Consider the following 9,079-nt stretch of genomic DNA (forward strand, 5'->3'; position numbering starts at 1 on the left):
CGATACAACCTGGGAAGCGGCAGCTAGGGGATCACCTTAAGGGGATGCGACTTTTTGTTTCAGATATCAATATAAACCACAAGGGAAACTGACTGGGTAAATTTGTAAATGATTTTTGGGGTTGAACAAAGAATTGACTAGAGTGGGATTCGAACCAACGACCTCCGGATTAACGTGCCGGCGCTCTACCAACTGAGCTATCTAGCCCTATATTGGCGGTGTCCCTATTTTGTCAATATCTTTGTTCGGGGGTGCCAGTCAGAAGCCATACAACCGTTAACTGCCGTGTAGCCAGGGATCACACCCAAATTACGATACAACCTGGGAAGCGGCAGCTAGGGGATCACCTTAAGGGGATGCGACTTTTTGTTTCAGATATCAATATAAACCACAAGGGAAACTGACTGGGTAAATTTGTAAATGATTTTTGGGGTTGAACAAAGAATTGACTAGAGTGGGATTCGAACCAACGACCTCCGGATTAACGTGCCGGCGCTCTACCAACTGAGCTATCTAGCCCTATATTGGCGGTGTCCCTATTTTGTCAATATCTTTGTTCGGGGGTGCCAGTCAGAAGCCATACAACCGTTAACTGCCGTGTAGCCAGGGATCACACCCAAATTACGATACAACCTGGGAAGCGGCAGCTAGGGGAAACATTCGTTGTGTACATTTTACCTTTTTGGATTTTTCCTACAAATTAAAGGAACACGTTGCCTTGGATCGGACGAGTTGGTCTATAAAAAGCGTTTGTAACCGTTTTTTTTTATATAAAATGCATATGGTTGGAAAGATGTTTTAAAAGTAGAATACAATGATCCACATAAGTTAGCCTCGAAATTGCGTGGTTTTCCTTTTACTGTGCGAACTTACACGGTCGGCCATTTACCATAAATGGCCGACTGTAATAGTCGACGAGGTAAAAGGAAACCGTGCAATTTCGAGGCATGTTTGTGTGGACCATTGTATTCTACTTTTACAACAACTTTCTACCAATATATGCATTTTGTAAAAAAACAGTTACGAACGCTTTTCAAAGACCAACTCGACCGATCCAAGGCAATGTGTTCCTTTAAACTAAGGCCGTGTCCGAATTGGCGACTTTGGCTACAGCTACGGCTAGATCGCGCGCGTCTGCTATTCTTCAACACTGACAGACGCGCTGATCTAGCCGTAGCTGTAGCCGAAGTCGCCAATTCGGACACGGTCTTAGTGTACTGTTGGCGTAAAATGCATGTGAATTGTAAAAGGTATAATATTGTGTCTTTTGGGGCCGAGGGCTTTTAACAAGTATTCATAAATACCTCAGACAGTTTTGCTATTCATATTGGTGGAGAGCGCGTCACGTGGGTGTGTATAAACCTTTGTTTATGACAAGTAAAAAGTGTTTAAACATGGGCGTGACACGCGAGCTTGCACCTGTTCTTATAAGACAGTTTCTTCATTCCTATTGGTCGAGAGCAACGGCTGAAACAGTTGTGCTACATCACGTGATACGCGCGACGCGCACAGCATTCCCGTATAAGGAGTTGTTTACCCGAGGGCGGCGGAGGGCTTTACCATTTCATAGCTGGAGGGGTGTTGTGTTGAAAGAAATTATTGAACAATTACAATTTTTGCATTTATTTTACTTTTTTACCAAAAAGTGTTGATGTTTTTGACCGAAAAGGTCGTCTCGGTAAAATTATCAAGAACCAGTCCTCGTTGGGATTAAACCACTATAGTTGAAAACCTCTTCACCACACATTGATTCCCTTAGTAATACGAAATTGCGTACAACGCCAACCTCACAAATTCTAATATAGGTTTTCTCGATCAATTTCGGAAAATGAGCAGCCAATTTAATCACCAAGGTTGATGTTATAAAACATTGTGAGAAACGGCTCCCTCTGAAGTAACGTAGTTTTCGAGAAAGAAGTAATTTTCCACGAATTTTGATTTCGAGACCTCAGATTTAGAATTTGAGGTCTCGAAAGAAGAAAACACCCTTTTCACACCAAGTTGTGTGCTTTCTGATGCTTGATTTTGAGACCTCAATTTCTAAATCTGAGGTCTCGAAATCAAATTCGTGGAAAACTACTTCGTTCTCGAAAACTACTCCACTTCAGAGGGAGCCGTTTCTCAAGATGTTTTATACCATCAACCTCTCCCCATTACTCGTCACCAAGTAAGGTTTCATGCTAATAATTATTTTGAGTAATTACCAATAGTGTCCACTGCCTTTAACACTCACATAAGAACACACACACACAAAGCTAGCGTGTTACGTTTCGATCAAGACACAAGTTGCAAGAGAATAATGAAAACCTACCTGGTTGCAAAGTTTGCAAATGTATGCTTTCAGATGCCTCAAAAGGCTCCAGGCCTGAAGTATTTTTATCAGACTCGAATATTTGAGTTAGAGATTGTCTCCTTCTCAAAATGGTTCGTACTCAAGGACAGTATTATACAAAAGCTAGGAAATTATATTGAACGCAATGTCGTCACGTAACAAGGCTACATTGTCACCACTTTTCATTCGCATTTCTCCTTATAGTAAAAGTTAACAATTTACAGCCTCTTGCTGGTTGTCTTTTACGACTTTGCCAACGATCTTATTTGACCCGTGATTGCTAACTGTTGAAATAATTTGATAATTTGTTAAACTGTCTAAAGGCACTGGCACTGGTAATACCCAGAATAATGCTTAGCATAAAAACTTACTTGGTAACGAGAAATGTAGAGTAGTGTTGGTAGTATAAAACATTGTGTGAAACAGACAGATAACTGGTCACCAACTAGTAAAAGACTTCAGCTGAAGCCTCATTTTAGGACTCAAAATAGCGGCAATATTGAATTTTGGCAATAATTTCAAACAGCTTGGATGGGACTTTTTCACCACATACTCTGTTCAACCAAGTTTATTCGTATTTTGGTTCCTAACAAAAAATTTCCTGAAAATTTGCCTCCCCCCCCCAAAGAATTGTTTCCCTATGTTGTATGCAAATTGGCGGCCATATTGAATTTTGAAATATATTTTCAATGTTAAATGCACAAACCTAATATTTTCAGCCAAATTTGGACTCGGTCTCGAGTCTTAATCTTGTTCTTATGTTAATGGACGTTTTTTTAAATGGTTTTAAAGGGGAAACGGCGGACATTTTTTAGCCAAAAAAAGCACTTTCGCCGCGTCAAAATTTCATACACCATCTTGAGTCATGATCAACATGACTAACCGCACATTTTCATGTGAAAATATTCGCATTCTGGTCAACAAACTTTATTCAGCAATTTTGTTTCGGCGGCCATTTTGTTTCTGACCAAATTCACCTTACCCCCATTTGTTTATTTTCCCCCTATTTTTGTGCAAAATGGCGCCCGCATTGAATTTTGAAATATTTAAAATGTAAAATGTAAAGACCTTATAGTTGTAGAAAAGTTTGGGCTGAATCAGTCTCTTAGACTTGTATTTATTACAATTGAACTGTTTATTTTTCAGCGGGAAAACGGCGGCCATTTTTGTTTTGCCCCATTTGTGCACTTTCGCCGCGTCAAAATTGTATACACTTGCGGCCATTTTGTTGATTGACAAGAAATGCTATTTCGCCGCGTAATTTTTTGTATACACCACCCTGAATAATGATCAACATGTCTAACCGCACATTTCCATTTAAAAATATTTTTTTTTTTTTTTGGGGGGGGACCTAATACCAATAGCGGTGAAATGCTAATTAGAATCACTTTTATTACCTAAATTTGTGGAACAAGTGTTTTTTCTTTTATTGTTTTCTTGTAACTTCGATGACCAATCGAGCTCAAGTTTTCACAGATTTGTTATTTTATGCATATATGTTGGGACACACCAAGTGTGAATACTGGTCTTTCTTTGACAATCATCAAACGTGTCCAGTGCCTTTAAAGATAAGATGAGGAGGTAATCGTCTGCTCTAAGTGAAGATCAGGACCAGCATAAGTGATCACGACGGTGTCAAAAGACTGCACAGCACAAGAGCAATGTCTCGCGGGGGTGGGGGTGGGGGGGGGGAGGCAGACTCATGAGAACAAAGCCAGTGTCGCGGGAATCGTGGGAAGAGTCGGAGCGCTCACACTGCGACAGACATTTACCGAGTTGTCTACAAGTCTATTCAACTATATGAAGGCATAAAATACATGTTGTTTGCGTTTAAGGTTTTCAGATAGAGGGGCTCAGAGAATGTCCTGTTGAGGAAACCCACTGCGAGCCGCTGTCTTGTCAAGACCAAGTGGTTTCACCATCCGGCTTCAGTGAGAGGGGTCCCTGCCGCTGTGACAAACTCTGCGTCGTTTATGATGACTGCTGTGTCGATTACTTTGACCACTGCGTCAACGACACTCACTTCCCAATCGCTTCAAATTACACGGACTTTTTCGAATGTGTCAACCCTTTACGAAAGGTCAAGACGAAAAGCTACGTGGTCGTTGCACGGTGTCCGCCCAGTTGGCCCCAAGATAGCATACGGCAGTACTGCGAGAACGACACACTGGCGGAGTCCCAGACCCTGTTGACGGTCCCTGTAGACGACGGGCCTGTTGTCACATTCAAGAATGTCTACTGTTCGGTCTGTCATCAGGTGCCGGCAGATCGTATCGAATCGTGGATAGTGACTTTTCGGGATTGTGATTTGTATGACGAGGCCGGCGAGGTTACTTTAGACGATGATTCATGTGGGAAGCGTATTCTAGAGAAGCCTATAGGTAGCAATGTGCACCAATGTTACCAAGACGTGGTGGATACCTGCCCACCAACAGCAACGCCTTCTCAAGTTGCACTCTGTGAGAATCACACGGCCGTCATTCACACCTATGAGGGCAATCCGTTTCAAAATGTGTACTGTGCCGATTGTAATAACTACACTGACTGGGTGTGTAAATTCATGAGCGGTTCCCCGTTATTGTCTTCGGCCTATTCGTTCTCTCTGCTGTTCGACTTCACTGTCAACGTGGTCACTGTCACAGAGGTGGTCTGGGCTACACCAGTGGGTTCTGCACAAGATCTTGGGACATGTGGCACTTGGGAGATTTATGATCCTTTCCAGAAACAGTGCAGGATATTGAGGTGCCCTGTCGATACAATATTACAGAATGACGTATGCGTCGATTACTTAACCAATGATCCAGATGCCGAAAGCAGCTTTACATACCAAACGCGCACAGGAGACTGCTTTCAACAGAATCTTCTTCAAGATTTCATCCGCAATCACCTAGACGTGAACCTCACTCAGTTAGTAGAGTTCTCCATCGAGCGTACCCGTTCCAGAGAAGACGTCGAGATCTATATCTACGCAGATTTCTCGATCGCGGCTAGTGTAGATAGCATCATGGAGCGTTTCATCTATAACCAAACTCTCCTCCACGCTGCTAGCGTACAATGCAACATGACTGCGTTTACATTGATAAGCGCTTCCAAAGCAGCCACCAACCCATCTGGGTCTCCAGTATGCGATGGTTTTGCTATACAGAATGTTGCCCTGGCTGACGTTATATATGGTGTGTTTGGGATCAATGGCTACAATAATGTATCAACATTTATGCACGTGAGTGTCTATGAGCTTTCAAATGAAGATATCAAGAAAGTCACATCCGTGAGATTGTGCAGCCCGTTCCTCAATCAATGTCCCGTTCTAGCTTTTAATCGCAGCGAATTCACAGTTTTAGGTTCCACACGTGGCCGAGTCTTTCATCATATTGCTTCGGGAAGGTCTATCCCAGAGAAAGACATGTGGCATTTGCCTGACGGCTCTGTACGTGTGTGTGACTTTTTGTCCAATGTGAGCTCGTCTGCCGTCGCAATGCCAGCCTGGCTAACCACTCTGTCTGACTTCAGTGTTGCCAGTGAGGCCTGCTCGATCTTCTTCCTGGCGTTGACGTTCATCACCTACTCGGTGTTTCCAGCTTTGCGAAACCAGCCCGGTCAAATTGTCATGAATCTGATGGCGGCTCTGATCCTGGCCCAGTCAGTTTTGATGACAGGTGATATATCTGTAGCGTGGTTGTGCACACTGAGGGCTGTGGTGCTCCACATGGCTTGGCTGGCAGTTTTCATGTGGATGAGCATAACGGCTTGGGACATCTCGTACCGTATGCAGCTCAACAGGCTTATCTCCGTCCGAGAAGAGCCCAACGGACATAAAGTCCTCAAGCTTGGCCTGTTCGCCTGGGGGCTTCCCGCCGTATTTGTCTCCGCCTGTTACTTGATGTCGAAGTTGAGCAAAGACCAGCCGTGGACTTGGCTTGAGTATGGTGGCCGAAACTGCTGGATCGTAGAGCCTATACACTCCCTCCTTGCGTTCGGTGTCCCCGTCGCTGTTATCATCCTCATCAACTGTGTGCTGCTTGTGTTCATGATCTATAAGGTGATTGTGAACAGGAAAAGGCTGGCAGCTGCTCAGATGGCCAGAAGCGTGAAGACAGAACTTCTACTCTGCTCAAAGGTAAAGTAACAAACATACACTTCAAAGACCACATTGAGACTCAAGTAAAAATATAAAGTGCACGAGCGTAAAGACAGAAAAGTCTCTTTTACCTTTCGAGAGTCAGGACAGTATTTGTTTGCGTATAAAATTGTTGCTGATTGTATCTTCCCGGGTGCACTTCAATCAAAATGCATAAACTCAAAAATATATTACAACACTCACTTCATTGCCAGAAGAAACAACACCATTCACACTTGAACCATTCACCAAGGGTTATTTACATTATCAATGACTGGGCATAGCGGTTAAGAGCACTGGATTCAAACCCTGGTGTTTCTGCCTGGTCAGCAGAGTGTGGGGTCGAGTCCCAGTCGTGACACTTGTTTCCTTAAGGAAGACACTTAACCAGTATGATTCGTCCTTCGAATGGGACGTAAAGCCGTTGGCCCGTGTGTTGCGCAACGCACGTAACAAAACACTTATCGAAAAGAGAAGGGATTCCTGGTTTGATTCCTGGTTTTGCTCCACAGCATCACCTTCTATGGTGCTAAAGGAGTATGTCCCATAATTCAAACGTAGTACAACATACCTTGCAAGAAAATACTGTATGTTAAAGCGCCAATTGTGCGCAATAAGAAGGCATTTTTATCATTATAGCATGCATGGTTCAACAGATCTAATCGCTCTTTCACACACTTTTCAGATCATCGTGCTGACTGGAATGACCTGGACACTCTTCCTGGCTGCCAATTTACTGGACATCGTCGCCATCTGGTACATCTCTGTGGTGGCCAACTCCCTACAGGGCACCCTCATCGGGATGATCTTCCTATGGAACGAACATGTACGATCTCTATGGAGGCAGAAGCTGTTTGGACGCGGCGGCCAGTCTAGTCAAGAAAGCTAATCAGCCCCTTCGGAAGAGACTGCTTCACCCTCTAACAAAGTGTAGTGATGATCATAGCTCAACAAAATAATTGTTTAAAAAAGAATACACCTGTGACCATTTTCATTACCGTTTTATAGAGTATCACATTTCGGAATTCCGGGGAATGGACACACTGCCGAATCTATTAATTCGGGCATAATGTATAATATGCCCTAAATGTTTTTTTACACTTGGAATTTTGTTGAAGATAATTATCCCACTGTAATATCTAGAAGACTTTTAACAACGCGGTGTTCTGTTTTGCAGCCCATCGTGCGCCTCATCGAACCCGAAAGGAGAGTCTGCAGCCGATTTCACGAAAAGGACTAACCCTATCTCGAGTTAGGACGAATAACTCGTCCTAACTTATAGGATTAATCTTAATGTCTGCATGCTACAGTGCAGGGTTGGGACTCGTCCTAAGACCTAAGATTAATCCTAAGTTAGGAAGAGTTTTGTGAACAAAGCATGGTGTCTATACAAGTTAGTAACAATTTCCAGCAAATTCAACACGTTTTTTTTTTGTTTTTGTTACATTGTTAAAAACAGCAGCGATCTGTTTTGTTTTGTAAACACAGTTTTTTTTGCAAAAAAACACCGGTCTCCAAAAATGTGGAAAGTGTTAATAGCGGCGGGTAACGTGCTCTACGCGTTGTGCAGGGGGTCAACTTTAACAACTGAGTAAATGCACAACATTAACAAATTTGCTTAGCATGAAATTTCTTCCTTTATATAAACAGGATTACCAACCAAATTTCCACATGATTTTCAGGATAAGCAAACAACAGCTGAATACCAGCAACAAGAAATATGCAACAAATGGAAATTTTGTTGGTAATCCTGTTTTTATTAAGGAATAAATTTCATGCTAAGCAAATTTGACACTTTTACTGGTATGGGCTTAATGCATTTTTGGAGAGAGTGTGTAATCGGCTTTAAAATGATACCATCCACATTTAAATCAGACTTTTCTTGACGAAGTTATGATTTCTCAAAGCCACCTACTTTTTTATTCAGATTTCTCAAAGATTTCTTGAATCACAAACAATTTAATAGGCTCTGCAATGTGCGAGTGCGACTTTACTGCCCATTGGTGGTGGATGGTCACATATAGGCCTATGGTAGTAAACAGTACAGTACTTCATTTTAATTTTTTGAATTGTAATATTGTATTAAGTCTGGCCCGAGTACCACAAGTGGAATGTAAATAAACAAATACAAATACAAAAGCAAAAACCTGATTATATTATGCCACAGATGACGTCCGATTTGTGGTCGAATGGACCCGAAAATGTTGATTAAAATGTTAAAATAGCTTTCATATATAAACTAAACAAAAATAATGATAAGTTTTCATTTTAGGTGTATAAAGAACAGAAAGACAGAACACCAAAGGTATGATATAGTTAGTTAAAAACTCAATTTGTCAAACTTGTTTTCACGAAAGAGTCCTTTAGCTCTCGGTGTGGTATTATTTGTTTCCGTGACTAAGTTTTCAGACTTGCTATGGTCACTTTCCACTTCCATTTCACTAATGTGTGTTTGAATGTTTAGTTTTTAGTCATTATAATCGTTTTGCTGTACAAAAAAAGTGTTTAGACATTAAATTAAATTAAGATTATTACTTTAAACGTCTGTGTATATTGTTATAACGTTAAAGGCAGTGGACACATAGCTCAAAATAATTATTAGCATAAAAGCTCACTTGGTAACGAGTAAT

The sequence above is a fragment of the Asterias rubens genome, chromosome 1, assembly GCF_902459465.1.
Source record: "Asterias rubens chromosome 1, eAstRub1.3, whole genome shotgun sequence".
In the NCBI taxonomy this organism is placed as follows: Eukaryota; Metazoa; Echinodermata; class Asteroidea; order Forcipulatida; family Asteriidae; genus Asterias; species Asterias rubens.